General features: G+C 41.8%; 1 protein-coding gene across 1 annotated transcript in view; it reads left to right on the top strand.

Annotated features, from left to right (window-relative positions):
- The first annotated feature begins 12,178 nt into the window (after positions 1-12,178).
- The window catches only part of CREB3L1 (cAMP responsive element binding protein 3 like 1), a 236,034-nt gene continuing 230,045 nt past the window's right edge, over positions 12,179-18,167 (top strand). The window contains exon 1 of the mRNA XM_070760498.1: positions 12,179-12,197. The gene's annotated coding sequence lies outside the window, so the exon portion shown is untranslated. The remainder of the gene's footprint in view (positions 12,198-18,167) is intronic.

Genomic DNA, 18,167 nt, shown 5'->3' with positions numbered 1-18,167 from the left:
GAACAAAGGAACGAAGGAACGAAGGAATGAAGAAAGGAACGAAGGAAGGAACGAAGGAAGGAACGAACGAACGAACAAAGGAAGGAGCGAAGGAACGAAGGAACGAAGGTATCTCAGACTCTCAGATAATTAGATGGAAGTTTTAAGCAGAATTCTTATAATTTTTTAAATTTTTTATTTATGTCACTTGCTAGCTCCATTCTAGTCTGGGCTACAAAAAAGAGATTTGGTTTTGGGCAGTCTGATGGATGCTCTTTATCAGGCGGGTAAGAGCAGAGGAAAAACGGCTTAGTTAATTTTATTTGATCTATCAAATCTGTTTGGCAACTTTTGATACCATGAACAAGAAGCTCTGGATCAGTTTTTTGGTTACATATAGGGGTGAAGTTCAAAAATTTTAACAATTTTAGTTCTCTGCCTGGTTGCTGGGTGGGTGTGTCCATGATGGGTGGGTGTGTCCATGATGGATGGGTGTGGCCTAGTCAGCCTCCTTCACCATGGCAGAAGGGTGTGTTTTTGCCCTCCCTGGGCCTTTGCATGCACCCTGCACTTATCTGCATCCAAAACAGGCCGCATGGGGAATCCTGGGAGCAGTAATAGGCAGCCAAAAATTTTACTGACACACTGTGGGTGTGGCTTATTTTGTGGGTGTGGCTTAATGGTCATGTGACTGGGTAGGAGTGGCTTGACGGCCATGTGACCAGGTGGTAGTGGCTTGAATGATCATCATCATTCAAGTGAACTGTTGATAAGTGTTACAACCTTACCAGTGTCACTCGCTGGGGTGACAATTTGCTTCGCGTTTCCCGCGCTCTCCTTCCTGGGTCACCCCCCACCTCAGGCTGGGTAGCTAGGCAAACGGGTGCTGCCAGAAGCATAAATGCTGCCAGCGCCGCTTCCACCCAGACCTTCTGCTTGAACCTCAGGCAGAAGGTGACCGCGTGAGGCTGGAGGGGAGCCGGGCAGGAGAGAGGGAAACTCATCTGAAGCCAGGAAGGAGGAAAGAGGAAAAAAGCAAGAAGGGCAGCCATCGCTGCAGCAGCAACAGCAGAGGAAAAAAAGAGAGCTGAGCCGAGACCAGTAATCGAGGAAGTGACAGCTGCTGATCAACTGGAGCGGCGTATGCATCTTCATTTCCGCTGGTGGAACTGTGTTCCACCCCGTCCTGCCTGCTGCCCGCTCCTGCCTGGGAGGGAGGGGCAGGGTAGGCGGGACCAGCCAGGAGTGGGATTTGGGGGTTTGCCAAACTTCACAGAATCTTAGCTAGAGGCTCTTCTGAACCCCCAGAAGCCCACCCCTGGTTACATCCATTATTAGGGAATCTGCTCCCTTACTGTCAATCTTATTCTGTTTTATTGCTATTTAACATTTTTATGAAGCTGCTAGGGCAGTGTTTCTCAACCTGGGGGTCAGGACCCCTTGGGTGTCGAACGGCCATTTTATTGGGGTCATCTATGACCATGTGAAAAGACAAATTTCTCATGGTGCTAGGAACTAAAGCTTCTATTCTGGGGCCTTGGAACATATATTTACAATTCGATCAATCAGGCGTTTGCAGTGGGAGTGTCCCTCTAACCTTCCTGCCAATCAGCTTAAAGCTCTGTTGGAAGAATTGGTGCTAGACTTATGGTTGGGGGTCACCCCAACATGAGGAATTATATTAAGGGATTGCGGCGTTAAAAAGGTTGAGAACCATTGTTCTAGAGTGATCGATGCAAAATTGGAGAAGAGATTTCAGCTCTAATTCTTTGTTACCACCAAATCAGGAGAATTTCAGATATTGCATATAAGTGATTGGTTGTATGAGGGCAGGTAAACAGAATTCTGATTAGATTAGTCTTAAGAGTCCATCTTCTGGAGTGGGGATCTAGGAGAATTACATGCAGTAGGTGGAATGATAGCATGCTGAAGGAGGTGGTTCACAATTTAGGGGTGTTCCCAAACCTATCACTTTCATTGGGGATCAGAAACTTGGAGCACCCACTATTGGTTGATACATCACCTCTGCTTATACTGGGACACATATAGTTTGGCTAAGGTAATTTACACATTGATGACCCTAGAATTGATGCATTTTATATGTCTCTTTAAAATGTATCTGCAATATCTATACTTCCTAATGTTTGTTCTTCAGTTGTTTGGTTTTATTCCTTGTTGTGAATGTTTATATGACATAACATAAATTGTTATGTTTTTCATGACTGTTGTAAAGTACTTTGATTTTCCCCCTATTAAATAGTTATTACAAAAATACATTTAACAAACTGAGAAATGTGCAGTTTAGCTAAGGCAAATTATGGCCCTCTCACACGTAGCAACATCCCCTCAACACTGTCAAATTATTTACTAAGTCTGCACTACTATTACTACTAGTTTTTCCCCATAATTCCTATCACCCATTTCCTCCCACTTATGACTGTATTACTGTATCTTGTTGATTGTATCCTTAAGATTTCTATTAATACTGATCGTTTCCTGATTGCTTATTTGACTCCTAATCATTAAGCCTTGTACCTCATGATTCTTGACAAATGTATCTTTTTCTTTTATGTGCACTGAGAGCATATGCACCAAAGACAAATTCCTTGTGTGTCCAATCACACTTGGCCAATAAAGAAATCTATTCTATTCTATTCTATTCTATTTTATTCTATCTGGATTCTCATCCTGAGTTCTCCAGTTCAATTCTTCTTCTCCCTCTGGATATTTCTATGGGATAGATAGTTCCCATGCTCCCTTGTCTTCTTTGCATTGCAATGCTCCTATTGTGGCTTTGAGTTTTGTGAGAAACGACATCTGTTCAACAAACTGAAATTGTCCAATTTCATCTTTGCTTGTCAGTTATCTTTTCTTCCGTCTCTTGTGTTCCTTCTTTCTCAATTCAATTCTAAACACTCCTGCTTCTTAAACCAGGGGTCCCCAACCTTTTGGACCTCATGGACCACCAAAGACCAAGGCCATACTTTTAAATCCCGTGGTCCACCAAATTCATAATTTTAAGTCCCACAGATCACTAATATGATTTTTTAAAAAGATAAATATATTTGTAAGATAATGATAAGAGAGATCCCATTTTATTAACATGAAATTCACCTATTTAACATAACAAAATCATAAATGCTTATTTCATCATAATAAAAATCTTTAAAGGTTGTTTAATTGTAACAAAATTATTAAAGGGAGTGTAATTATTACAAAATAATTGAAGCTTATTTGACGGTGGGTTGCTGATGTTGTTGGAAAAGTCAGTCCCATATTCCAGAGCTGGAGCTGTAGTCGCTCTCCTCGCCTCCCCTCCCCTCCCTTCCATTCCCCTCCCTTCCTTTCCTTTCCTTTCTTTTTCCTGGACTGAATTAATTGCTCTCGGCCACATCTGGCCTAGGGGCCAAGATTTCTCCATGGACCACCAAAATTTTCTCAAGGACTACCAGTGGTCCATGGACCACAAGTTGGTGACCTGTGTCTTAGACATTTATTTATTTATTTATTTTATTTTATTTATTTTATTTATTTTATTTATTTTATTTATTTTATTTATTTTATTTATTTTATTTATTTTATTTATTTTATTTATTTTATTTATTTATTTTATTTTATTTATTTTATTTATTTTATTTATTTTATTTATTTTATTTATTTTATTTATTTTATTTATTTTATTTATTTTATTTATTTTATTTATTTTATTTATTTTATTTATTTTATTTATTTTATTTATTTTATTTATTTTATTATTTATTTTATTTATTTTATTTATTTTATTTATTTATTTTATTTTATTTATTTTATTTATTTTATTTATTTATTTTATTTATTTTATTTATTTTATTTATTTTATTTATTTATTTATTTTATTTATTTTATTTATTTTATTTATTTTATTTATTTTATTTATTTTATTTATTTTATTTATTTTATTTATTTTATTTATTTTATTTATTTTATTTATTTTATTTATTTTATTTATTTTATTTATTTTATTTATTTTATTTTATTTTATTTATTTTTATTGATTGATTGATTGATTTACTTATTTTTATATTTATATTTATTTATTTTTATTTTTATTTTTATTTTTTTATACATACATACATACATACATACATACATACATACATACATACATACTCAGGGCGGCTTACATGTTAGCAATAGCACTAACAGAGCCAGCATATTGCTCCCACAATAAGGGTCCTCATTTTACCTACCTCGGAAGGATGGAAGGCTGAGTCAACCTTGAGCTGGTGATGAGATTTGAACAGCTGACCTACAGATCTACAGTCAGCTTCAGTGGCCTGCAGTACAGCACTCTACCTGTTGCACCACTCCAGCTCATATTACAATCTTTCTCCTCCTCAAAGACTTTTAGTTTCTAAAGTCCCATATCTGGTTCACTTTGATGCAAACTTTAGAGTTTGAAATTATGATTATGATTATTCATTAGATTTGTATGCCGCCCTTCTCCGAAAACTCGGCTCACAGAATGATATGGATTCTTGATAGAAGAGAATACTTGTAGCTCAGAGTTGAACTGTAGGGTCCTGGCTGCTTTCTGAGCTTGGTTGTTTTCTTGAAGACAAAACACTGATGAAGTTGCCTAGTTAGGTAATGAAACATCTACAAGAAAACAGCCAAGTTCAGAGAGCACCAAGGACCCCTCATGTATGGATTATCTAGTGTCTGATATTTATACTGAGTTTACTTTGTGTGTATTGCTTTTGCCATATTGAATTGGCCTGTTCACTATTTCACTAGTTTGGGCTAAAATAGTTTTTACACTGGAGGTTTCCGTGTTTACGCTGTTTGGCATCTTACACGTTTCTTTTGTGAAACAATTTCCAAACTCGTCTGGAAGAACTCAGTCCAGAGGTTGCTTTGCATATCAATTACAGTAGTGTTCAGTGAGGTCTGAGCTTGTTTTTATTGAGCTGCTGCTCTTCTCAGAGGCAAAGCAAGTACAAGAAAGGGCAGGACGAGATAAAGGAGTGCTGATTTCCCCGCCATAGAAAGCAGTTACGGGAATAATGTAAGATAAATTCAGGAGTCAGAGGATCCCCAAGGAGCAAACGAGATAAGGGGCCAATCTCAGCTTTTATTTTATCCGGGTTTCAGTGACATCTGGCTTATTCAGGCAGCCCTTGGTATAGCAATTTATTCTTCTTGTGCTCTATCTCCTTTAGGTTTTTTTTTCTTCAGACCAATATCACTTTTTTTTCGATGATTGCATTTTGTATGCGATACTGAGTTATGTGTATTCCAGTGCAGCGACATTATTTACTACTGGTGGAAGTGGTTTAACTGAGTTCTTCATTAACTGCAGCGGGATCAGAGAAGGATGTTGCAGCAAGGAAAACAGTGGCAAGGAAGGGCTGTCTATTTTTCACTTGCATTCCTACGCAACTGCATATTCAATTACAAACTTTAAAAATGAAATAACAGAATGATCTCCCACTTTTTCTTCTGGCTTCAGCAAGAATCCTCTGATAAAAAAGTTAAATCTTCTGCAATTAAGCCATTATGCCCATGATGGTGAACTTATGGCATGTGTGTCATAGGTGGCATGTGGAGCATATCTTAGGGCAGTGATGGCAAACCTATGGCACGGGTGCCACAAGTGGCAATATCTGTTGGCACACGAGCTGTTGCCCTAGCTGAGCTCCAAGGTGCATGTGTGTGCTGGCCAGCTGATTTTTGGCTTGCACAGAGACTGTGGAGGGCATTTTTGGCTTCCAGAGAGCTTCCGGGAGCTCCGGAAGGTGTTTTTACCCTCCCCTAGCTCCAGGGAAGCCTTTGGAGCCTGGGGAGGGTGAAACAGGAGCCTACTGGGCATGCCAGAAGTTGGGAAACAGGCCATTTCCAGCCTTCAGGGGGCCTCCAGGGGGTGGGGAAAACTGTTTTCACCCTCCCCAGGCATTGAATTATGGGTGTGGGCACTCTGGAATGCACAATAGCATGCGCCCATGCTCTTTCGGCATCTGAGGAAAAAAAGGATCACCATCACTGTCTTAGGGCACATGAGGCATTGTCCTATGTCAGTTCCAGTGCTCATGTGTGTGCTGGCCACCTGATTTTTGGCTTTCTGGGGGAGGAGGGAGGCAGTTTTGTTCTCCCCAGGCTTCAGGAAAGCCTCCAGTGGCTGGCGAAAAATAGGCCCAACAGCATAAGGAAAGCCTCCAGTGGCTGGAGAAAAATAGGTCCAACAGCATAAGGAAAGCCTCCAGTGGCTGGAGAAAAATAGGTCCAACAGCTTCAGGAAAGCCTCCAGTGGAGGGCGAAAAATAGGCCCAACAGCTTCAGGAAAGCCTCCAGTGGATGGCGAAAAATAGGCCCAACAGCTTCAGGAAAGCCTCCAGTGGATGGTGAAAAATAGGCCCAACAGCTTCAGGAAAACCTCCAGTGGATGGCGAAAAATAGGCCCACCAGCTTCAGGAAAGCCTCCAGTGGATGTCGAAAAATAGGTCCAACAGCTCCAGGAAAGCCTCCAGTGGATGGCGAAAAATAGGCCCAACAGCTTCAGGAAAGCCTCCAATGGATGGGGAAAAATAGGCCCAACAGCTTCAGGAAAACCTCCAGTGGATGGGGAAAAATAGGCCCAACAGCTCCAGGAAAGCCTCCAGTGGATGGGGAAAAATAGGCCCAACAGCTTCAGGAAAGCCTCCAATGGATGGGGAAAAATAGGCCCAACAGCTTCAGGAAAGCCTCCAGTGGATGGTGAAAAACGGGCCCAACAGGCTTACTGGAAGTTTGGAGGCTTCAGTGAGGTTTGCAGACATGCATAGGGGGGCAGCCTGGGGAGGGAGTTGTGCATGCAACAACCACTGGGGAGGGCATTGCATTATGGATGTGGGCATGCATGCGTGCTATCACACACAGGCATGCATCTTTTTGGCACCAGAGCAAAAAAGGTGCATTTGATACGTTGCTTTAGATATACAACTCACGACCCTATTGTATCAATTCAAAATCAATTGTTTGCTTGTTTGTTTATTAAATATGTATGCTATTTGACTCTGCATGATGCACAACGATACACATATCATGCAGGCCTACCAAGTAACTACTGAATATGAAAAAAAACCAACCCTAAAATCCATCAGTTCAGTGATGCTTCAAAGGTAAAAAGGGTCCAATTTTTTTTTTATTATGCCATGAGAATATTTGCATGTCTTGATTTAACACGTATGCAGATGAGCATCTGAGCTGCACTGGGACTGCAGAAGATGAGGAGGAAGAAGTCTATTGGAAAGGCTTTTAAAATTTATTTTATGCCTAATTGTATTAGGAGGCACTGTGATGCCGCATTTGAAAGGCAGTGAGTAAATTAACCTCCATTCACCATTTTCCTAGCATAATCCCATTAGCTTCCAAGCTGCTATTTGCACTGGGAATAATATCTACCCTGCATCAATAACTTCTCAGAACTGCACCGTGCAATCTGGCATGGTAAGTGTGCAGGGCTTTTTCCACTTAATTGGCCTTTCCAGAATATGGGACTCCGAATGACACAGAGGATAGTCAGCAGACATCACATTCCCGAGGGCTTAGTAATCCACATTTGAAGTTTACATCATCTGATTTGCCATCATCCGGGCTTTCATGAGTCATGCAGATTTTTGTTGGTAACTGAGAGTGAACATACGATGGCACCCAGAAATCTGGATGATGATTCAGTGAAAAACATGACAAAAATCAACCCTAGGACATGATGCTGCGGAATATTGTCCATATGCACACTGCTGCTAGTATTTTTCAGATAACGTGGTGATAAAGGCATTTAAATAAAATGCAAGCCATGAAAAGAATCAAAACATATAAAATTGGTATGTTTGTGTGTATGCTTGCTTTTAATAATGGGGTTTTTAGTGTTTTGTAAATTATTAGATTTGTTACATTGTCTTTGTTATTGTTGTGAGCCAGCCCGAGTCTACGGAGAGGGCGGCATACAAATCTAAATAATAATAATAATAATAATAATAATAATAATAATAATAATAATAATAATAATAATAATAGTAATAGTAATAATAATAGTAATAGTAATAATAATAATAATAATAATAGTAATAATAATAATAATAATAATAATAATAATAATAATAATAATAATAATATGAATTCTATAGTAAATAGTGGCTTTCCATTATATATGTTAAATTTGAAAGTACAGTATTTCAAGAATTGGAAGTACTTGTTCATTCAGCTGCCTTGCTCCATTAAAAGCTCCTTTGGAATTGTGTATTTTAAGTTAGCACATTTAAAAATTTTAAATTCAGTTTATCAGGGTAATGAGAGAACCTAAAATACAGGTTGTTCATACCCCTATGAAAATGTAAATCTGAAATTTCTCTTATTTATATGTAGAAACATAGAAACATGGAAGATTGATGGCAGAAAGAGACCTCATGGTCCATCTAGTCTGCCTTTATACTATTTTCTGTATTTTATCTCAGGATGGATATATGTTTATCCCAGGCATGTTTAAATTCAGTTGCTGTGGATTTACCAACCACGTCTGCTGGAAGTTTGTTCCAAGGATCTACTACTCTTTCAGTAAAATAGTATTTTCTCATGTTGCCTTTAATCTTTCCCCAAACTAACCTCAGATTGTGTCCCCTTGTTCTTGTGTTCACTTTCCTATTAAAAACACTTCCCTCCTGAACCTTATTTAACCTTTTAACATATTTAAATGTTTCGATCATGTCCCCCCTTTCCCTTCTGTCCTCCAGACTATACAGCTTGAGTTCATTAAGTCTTTCTTGATAAATTTACTATTGTACTATTATACTATATGTACTATTCAGACATCAATTCAGATCATTCCATGATATTTTCTTAGAGTTCATAGTACATTTATTTTTAATGCAAGTTTAAATGTTTTCAATTTACAGATACTTCGGGAGTGCTGATGCAGGTCATATCACTTGTGACAGAGATGAGAGGATAAAAGGCTGAATAGATTACTAGAAAATATACTTAATGAAGAAGTTTTTTTAAAAAAGCTTATGGCTTAGCTGGTACTGACCACAGCGAGTTCTGATGATCACATCTCAATAATGGACAAATTCCAGACTATCTGGTACAAGAAGAGCATTTTGAGGTCACCTGAGATCAGGCCTAGCTAATCTTCAGAAGATTTAGGATCTAATAGGCCATGATAAGAACTGATCATAGCCGTACTATCCATGGGGCAATGTATGCTAGGTCAGGGATATTAAACTAGCATCATCACATTGTCATCACGTGACATATCGCAACTTCTCCCCCCTTTGTTAAACCGGGGGGGCCGGGGTCAGCACCTAACATATCGGACCAGAATATCTCCGGGACCGCCTTCTGCCACACGAATCACAGCTACCAGTTAGGTCCCACAGAGATGGCCTTCTCCGGGTCCCGTCAACAAAACAATGTCGTCTGGTGGGACCCAGGGGAAGAGCCTTCTCTGTGGTGGCCCCGACCCTCTGGAACCAACTCCCCCTGGAGATTAGGATTGCCCCCACCCTCCTTGCCTTTCGCAAACTCCTTAAAACCCCCCCTCTGTCGTCAGGGATGGGGAAACTGATTCCCCTGGGCCGTTTCCACTTTACGTATGGTTTGTATGAGATGTATGATTGTTTTTTACATTAAGGGCTTTCAATTGTTTTTAACTATTGGATTTGTACCGTGTTTTGTGTTGTGAGCCGCCCCGAGTCTTTGGAGAGGGGAGGAATACAAATCTAATAAATAATTTTTTTAAAAAAACTCATCCGGCCTGCGGGTAATGAGCTTGACATCCCTGCACTAAGTCGATAGGTTAAAGTGTCCTGAGTGAGATGCCAATTAAGAAAGAAATAACCCTACACATTTTCAAGTGTGTGGAACTCACTGCCTGACTCTGTAGCATCATCACCTAACCCTCAAAACTTTACCCTTAGACTATCTACTGTTGATCTCTCCAGATTGCTAAGAGGTCAGTAAGGGGCATGCATAAGTGCACCAGCATGCCTTCCGTCCACTGTCCTAATGTTTCTCTCTTACTAGTATTATGTATATAAACATTGTTATATTTTTGTATACTACCAATACGTACTTGACAAAATAAACTAAACTAACAAATAAACTAAACAAAGAAAGAAAGAAATAAAACAATAATTTATAAAACAAGCAAACAAGCAAGCACTGTTTGGCATGCCCATACTTGCATACAAATAGCCATCTAACCTGAAGCAAATCACAAGCAACAAGACAGAACAAGTGATGCTAACATGACGACCATACCCTACAACAAATTTTATCCAAAGGACTACTTTAGTCCCATATCTACACTAGCATCACACACAAAATTAAAGGCATCTTCTTATGCTTCTTCTAATGTGATATATTAGACTGCTTTGGCTGCCGATCTGTTATTGGACACAATTCAAAGTGTTGGTTATGACCTATAAAACCCTACATAGCATAGGACCAGACTATCTCCGAGACCGCCTTCTGCCGCACGAATTCCCAGCGACCGATTAGGTCCCACAGAGTTGGTCTCCTTAGGGTCCTGTCGACCAAACAATGTTGGCTGGTGTGACCTAGGGGGAAAGCCTTCTCTGTGGGGGCCCCGGCCCTCTGGAATCAGCTCCCCCCCAGATATTCGCACTGCCCTCACTCTCTTTGCCTTCCGAAAGAGTTTAAAAACTCATCTTTGTTGCCAGGCCTGGGGTTATTAAATTTCCCCCTTGACCAATGAATGTTTCTTAGTATGATTTGTTGAATGAATTGTTAATGGAACTTTTTTTTAAAATTAGAATTTTTAAGGATTGCTTTTATGTATATTAATTGGATTGTTTACTACGTCTCTTTTATATGCTGTGAGCTGCCCTGAGTCCTCGGAGAGGGGCGGCATACAAATCCAATTAAACTTGAAACTGTCCTCTTCAAGCAATGTCCTCTGTATTCTGGATAGGACAAGCGGGACAAAATTTGTGCAAACAGAATTTGATTAGGTGCCATCAAGTCATCATCAATACTTAGCAACCACAAAGGTACATTTCTTCTGAAATAATCTATCATTGACCTGTCCTCCAGCTCCTTCAATAATAATACACCCATAGCTACTGCAATTGAGTTCATCTACTTCACTGCTACTAGTTCTCTTCTCCCCTTTCCTTCAAGCAAAAGAATGGACACACCTTAAAACATTTCAGGCTCTCTCAAAAGCTTTCGACAAACACAAGGGCTAATTAACACAGTGAAATTATTAATTGATAAGGTATCTATAATCTCTCTCACACTTAACGTGTATCTTCCACAACCAATCTGTCTTCCACAATGTTGTCTTCCCCCCACTTCATTTCAGTTTAAATCCCACATCAGTTCTAGCCCCCTGTTTCCCAACATGGAGTCCATGGGGGGGATTTGATTTTTAAAAGAGGCAATTGTTTAAACCAAGTTAATGGCCCTTTAGGCTTCCTCCACATGAGTAGGACTTCACTTTTTGAATAGTAAGACTTATAGGTCATGGGGTGGGGGTAGGGGTCAGGATTTTAGAGATGCTGAGATGGGGCATGGGCAAAAAAAGATTGGGAACCACTGGTCTAGTCACTTTATGCACCAGAGGAAATGAGCGGCAGCTCACAAAAGCTTAATGCCTTTTAATAAAATTTGGTAGTTAGCAAAGATGCTACCAGCCTTCTGATTTTTGGCTTATCAAAGACTTAACACAATTTTTTTCTTGTATAAGAAAGGCTAAGATAAAATAGACTAAGAAGCAAACAGCAACAGAATATAGGTGATAGGGGGGGAAATTGGAGACTCAAAATACTTTGGCTCAGAGAACAGAAGACTAATATTGCTGATTGGCAGTTTTCCAGGAGAAATGGTTTTAAATGTAACAGTACAAAGGATAGACTGTAACTAGAACAAAAATCTTGTTCGCCTTTGATACATTGCTGGCCAGTCCTGTAGATGTGTGGCAACCTCTGAAACCTCTTAAATCTATTAATTTTCTTCTGTCTATTTGTAAAGCAGGTGTCTTAAGAATGAGTTGATTTCAACCCCAGGATTGTTTCAGTTTCAAACTCTTTCTCCTTAATCCTTCCCTAATTGGCGTTAGCTGCTCATATTAAAGTCCATCCCTTTGACCCTATCAAGCAGGCTGATTGAAAAGGACCTGTGATTTGTTTTTAATCTGTTGTGAGCGAAAGAGAAGTGGCAGTTTGGTCAATTACAGAAGGGTAAGATGTTAATAATTTCAAAGGTAAGATAAAATAGGAAGCTCAATTACTAAAGTTGAATCTCCTTGTAAGTAGGTTAATATAGGCTTTTTCCTGCACCTTTCTTGGCTGGTAATTTTGCTCAAAGTCATCTTGATCATCACATTAATGGTGGGCATATGTATTATCTGTTAGGATGCTATCCCCCAATCATCAGGTAAAGATAAACATGTGACTGTAATAATGGATTTATACCACTTTACAGTATTTCAAGGCAAAACTGCAGCAAACCTGAAGTAAACCCAGAGGCAGGGTTGTTTAGAACGGTACTTTTATTCAGCTCAGCATAGGTAAGTGACTTTCAGCAAGTACCGTCTGCTCTGCTTGGGAGAAACCGCTTCTTTTATACATTTGCGGTTCCCGCCAAAGCAAGAGCAGGGCGCGTCTGAGCCAATCAGGAGCGACTTCCTGATTTCCAGCTCAGACAGCGCTTTAGCAAGGAACAAACTATTTACAGAGATACAAGGTAGCCATTACAGGATACAACACCCCTCCCTCCTTAGTTGGATGCATCCATCATGAAAGCCATGTGACGAAGTCGTCCAATCTGTTGGGTCGCCGCGAGGCTCGCTCCGACCTGCGCAGTTCAGTTGCGTCCTCGCTATCGGCGGTGGAGGTTGGCTCGCTGTTGTTCCCTCGGCTCGGCTGGGGCCTAGTTGGGGCTCCAGCCTGTTGATTTGGCCTGGCCGGCACGACGATGGCTTCGGAGGAGGACGATGGTTCGGCGTCGCTGGAGGATCCCCCCTGGCCCGATAAGTCCATTTGAATGTCTAGTAAATCGGGTTGCGAGTTACAGTCTGCTGGAATGGGAGAGTTTTTGTCAGCGGTTTGCTCCAGGGGGTTTCCCATGCGTTTCCGAATGTGATCAATGTGCCGTTTCCACATTCGACCATCCTCCAGTTTCACCAAATATGTTTTTGGAGCAGTCTGTTTAACAACAATTCCTTTCATCCAGTTTACACCTCCATCAATTTTTTTTACAAATACTGTACATTTTGTCCCAAATACATTTGTCTTTCCGGGTTTACATATATTGGGTCATTAGTACAAAACCTTGGGTGTAACCTATCTAGTGGGGACCTTAATTTCCTTCCCATTAGTAACTCTGCAGGACTCACGTGCGTGTGAGAGTTTGGGGTAATGTGCTGGGTTAACAAGAACTGGTCCAAATTCTGTTGTACATCTCCTGGGCCTGACCTGCGTAATGCTTCCTTAGCCACGCGAACATAACGTTCCGCCAACCCATTAGCCCAGGGCGAGTAAGGTGAGATGAGTGCATGTCTGACCCCTAGGTTATCTAAAAATAATTCAAACTGCCTGGCCGTTAATTGAGGCCCATTGTCAGACACTAGGATATCGGGGCAACCATGGGTAGCGAACAGTCTGCGCAAAACCTTGATGGTGGCACTTGTGGTTATGTTGTTCATTGCTATGATTTCCACCCATTTGGAAAATGCATCAACCACTATTAGGAAATATTGTGACCCCACTGGCCCTGCAAAATCAATATGGACCCGTGACCAGGGCCCTGCAGGTTGCTCCCACTCTGCTGGAGTTGTTTTGGGGGGGGGGGTTAGGCCGTGATTCTTGGCATGGGTCACATTTGGCTACCCAATTTTCAATATCAGCATCCAAACCTGGCCACCATAAATGCCCTCTAGCTACGCCTTTCATCCTGACAATCCCAGGATGGCCCACATGTAACATTTCAAGTACCTTTTCCCTTAGGCTTTTAGGAACGATCACTCTATCCCCCCACAATAGACAACCTTTTACATATGACAATTCAAGTCTTTTGGTTTTGAAGTCACACAATTCAGGTTTCACAGAATCATATTGCCATCCTTTTAGTACACAGTTAACCACCTGTTTTAGGATTGGATCTTGCTGCGTATGTGCAGCCACTTCCCTTGCAGTAGTTAGTGGGTTGTCTTCGAGCTCTATCATTAAGACATCCGCAGAAGGGGCAGGGTCCTCCACTAGCTCTGCCATGGGGCACCTACTGAGGCCATCTGCGTGGTTGATGGTTTTACCCCCTTTATGGATGAGCTCGTACTGGTATCCTGAGAGGAAAAGGGCCCATCTGATTAATCTGGGGGACATAAATGGAGGAGTAGGCTTGTTGGGGGCTAAGAGGCCTAATAAGGGCTTGTGGTCGGTAACCAATTCAAAACTCCTCCCAAAAAGGTAATTATGAAACTTTTTTACTCCTGCCACTAGAGCTAGAGCCTCCTTATCTAGCTGGCTATAGTTCCTTTCGGTATTGGTCATCGTTCTGGAAAAGAAAGCAATTGGGGCCTCTGTTTTGTTAGGCAAAACGTGAGCCAAGACTCCTCCCACGCCGTACGGGGAGGCGTCGCACGTAAGCCTGATAGGTAGCGAAGTACTATACTGGACTACCACACTTTTAGAGGTCAATAATTGTTTTATTTGTACAAAGGCTTTGTGTTCAGTTCTCCCCCATGTCCAAGGGGTTTCTTTCTGTAGCAAACGGTGTAGAGGCTCTGCTGCTGTTGCCTTCTGTTTTAAAAAAACGGAGTAAAAGTTAAGAAGGCCTAAAAAAGCTTGCAATTCAGTCTTATTTTGTGGCTCTGGGGCTTCTCTAATAGCTCTCAGTTTCTCAGTGGTGGGGTGGATACCTTCCCTGTCTATTTTGTACCCTAGGAATTCTACACTGTTGGTTCCCCAAACGCATTTATCAGGCTTGATTCTCAATCCTTTGTCTTGAAGTCTCTGGAGTACTTCCCTAATCCTTTTGTTGAGCTGTTCTTGGTTTTCCCCTGCAATTAAGATGTCATCAAAATAGGGAATGGCCCCTTTAATCCCTGATAACAATCTTTCCATTATGCTTTGGAATATCCCTGGGGCTATGCTTACTCCAAACTGTAATATGGTACATTTAAAGGCACCCCTGTGGGTCACAATCGTTTGCGCGTTTGCTGTCGCTTCATCGACCGGCAGTTGCTGATAAGCCTGGGCGAGGTCGATCTTTGCAAACCTTTTCCCTTCCCCCAGGGAGTGCAGGAGTTGTTGTACTACTGGAATGGGGTAAGGGTGGTGTTGGAGGGCCTTATTTAGCGTAGATTTATAGTCAGCGCAAACTCTTAAGAAGCCATCCGGTTTCAGAGGGGTGACTATGGGTGTTTCCCATGGTCCCTGCTCCACAGGAACTAAAATGCCCTGGCTTATGAGCTTATCCAGCTGCAGGTCAAGTTTGGGGAGTAGTGGAAGGGGTACCCTGCGAGGTTTGAGCCGGACAGGTGGGACCTTGGGATCGATGGAAAACGAGATAGGGGGGCCTTTATATGACCCCAAGGTGGGGCTAAACACTTCAGGGAACTCTTGTAAAAAGTTAGGCATGCTATCACAGTTAACATTGCAAATACCAGAAATTTCAATTCCCAAAGGTTCCATCCAAGCCAACCCCAGGAGAGAGTGTTTAGCCCCTGTAACAACAATCATGGGTAGGGTACATTTAACATTCTTAAATACGATAGGTACATTCACTTTGCCCAGAACAGAGATTATCCCCCCTTGAAAATCTCTAATTACCAACGAGGTTTGCAATAGCTCAGATTTAGACAGGCTAGGCATGTACAATTTAAGTTTTTCCCACGGCATAATGGTGTATTTAGACCCCGTGTCAAGTTCCATAGAACATGGCTTGTTATTTAAAAGTAAAGAAATAACAATCTTGCCCCCATTTTCAGTTGCCGTGGTATTCACGGAAAATTGAGTGTTACCTCTTGAGTAGTCGCGGTTAGCGGCTGAGTAGTTCTTACGGCTCGAAAAATGAAAAGGTCGGTTTTCTCGCGGTTGAGGTGTTTGATTTTGGGGTCGTTGGTGGCGCGGTGTGGAGAAGGTTTCCTCTGGTGCAGATGCTCTGCAGGCTTCGGCGATGTGGCCCCGTCGGTTGCAGCGGCGGCATATGGCGTCCCGGAAAGGGCAACGTTGGCGCTGATGGTTTCCTCGGCAGCCGGCGCAGGGGGTGGCGGGGTGAGGAAGTCTGTGTTGTCTCGGCTGGTCTTGCAGCAGGAAACAGCTGTCCTCGTTGCGAGCTGGTGGGCTGCGGTCATCTGGGTCTTCGGCGCGGAAGAACGTGGAGTCTATCTTGGCGATGACTTCTTTCTTTTCGTGATCTATCAGCTCTTTAGCAGCGGCGTCGGCGACCTCTGCGGTTTGCGCTAGCTTAATCACTGTTTGTAGGGTCGGTTCGTCTTCGGTGAGGAGTTTATTCCTGATCGCGGCGTTTCTCATGCCAAAAACTAAGGCATCGGTGAGGCGAACTTCCGGGTTGTCAAACTTGCATTTCGCAAGCACCGTTCGAAGTCGTGTTGCAAATTGGTTGATTGATTCCGCTTCGCGCTGAGCCATTCTCGAAAACTGGTGCCGGAAAACCATGGCTGGTTTTGTTGGCCTGAAATGGCTCGCGAGCTTGTCTTGTAGGACGTCCCATGCGACGGATCTTGCCGGCAGCGGGTCGGTGAGAGTCTGGGCGAGGGCGCGGATTTCTGGACCGCAGTAATTTAGGAAAATGGCCCGTCTTCGATCGGCGTCGGCGTCCTGTATTCCTGCTGCTTCAAGGAAGATTTCAAAGCTGGCTAGGTAGTCGTCCCAGGAAGTCTTTTCTGGGTCGAAGAACTCAGGAGCCCGGCCGATCTGGAGATTGTTCATGTTGCACGCGTAGTTTCTTTCGTCCGTCGTCGCCAGTGAAGTAAACCCAGAGGCAGGGTTGTTTAGAACGGTACTTTTATTCAGCTCAGCATAGGTAAGTGACTTTCAGCGAGTACCGTCTGCTCTGCTTGGGAGAAACCGCTTCTTTTATACATTTGCGGTTCCCGCCAAAGCAAGAGCAGGGCGTGTCTGAGCCAATCAGGAGCGACTTCCTGATTTCCAGCTCAGACAGCGCTTTAGCAAGGAACAAACTATTTACAGAGATACAAGGTAGCCATTACAGGATACAACAAAACCAACTGAAAGGAAACAGCTGCAAAACCATAACAGCTGTTTAAGATCTTGACATGCTCAGTTGGACGGTATCTAAAAGGCAGGTGGAGGCCATTGCTGCCATAGAAAGGACACTAAGAAGACACAATAGCTTTAAACTGCAATGGGCATAAAAGGGATTTGCACCTTCACACTGATAGAGGGCAATTAGATGTTTAATAAGGCTTCAGTATAATTTGCAATTAATGTTCTTATCTAGCTAAGCCATATCATGTGACAGAGAGACTATAGCTGTGTCCCAGCCTAGCAGCTTAGTTAAGCCAAGCAAAGGTGAGGAACTGACATATATACTCCTGAGTCCTGCTCTGGGAAAGTGACCATCTCATGTATTGCTGATGTTCCACCATGACAATCTCATGCTGCTGCTGTTTTTTTAAAATATATTTTTATTGATTTTGTAAATATGGTTATATAAAACAAACATAAAACAGTGCACAGTGCGAGTGCCCATCACCCGACCGACAATAACCATCACCACCACCGCCAATTGCGGGGGGTTCGAATATTTACTAGTTTATAGTAAATTGTTGTTAGGATTAGTTGACTTTATACTACATGTATGTATCACATTCATTTATTTAAGAAGTGGAAGGAATATGCTTCTTCAAAATAGTTGGGAATATCAGTGAAGTGAAGACCTTGCAGATGGTCCTCACTCTGTCAAAGATCTTGGAATACTTATATCAAATGACCTAAGCACCAAAGCTCATTTCAACAACATTGCCAAAAAGGCTTCAAGAGTTGTTAACCTAATGCTACTTAGTTTCTTCTCTGGTAATATCACACTACTTACCAGAGCATACAAAACATTCACCAGATCAATCCTTGAATATGGCTCATCTGAACCCACACATAAATCCATTAGAAAGTGTCCAGAGATACTTTACTAGAAGAGCCCTCCACTCCTCTACTTGCAACAGAATA

Source organism: Erythrolamprus reginae, chromosome 1 (genome assembly GCF_031021105.1).
Source record: "Erythrolamprus reginae isolate rEryReg1 chromosome 1, rEryReg1.hap1, whole genome shotgun sequence".
Lineage (NCBI taxonomy): Eukaryota > Metazoa > Chordata > Lepidosauria > Squamata > Dipsadidae > Erythrolamprus > Erythrolamprus reginae.
The sequence above is the reverse complement of the archived record's forward strand: the minus strand, read 5'-3'. Positions and strand labels throughout refer to the sequence as shown.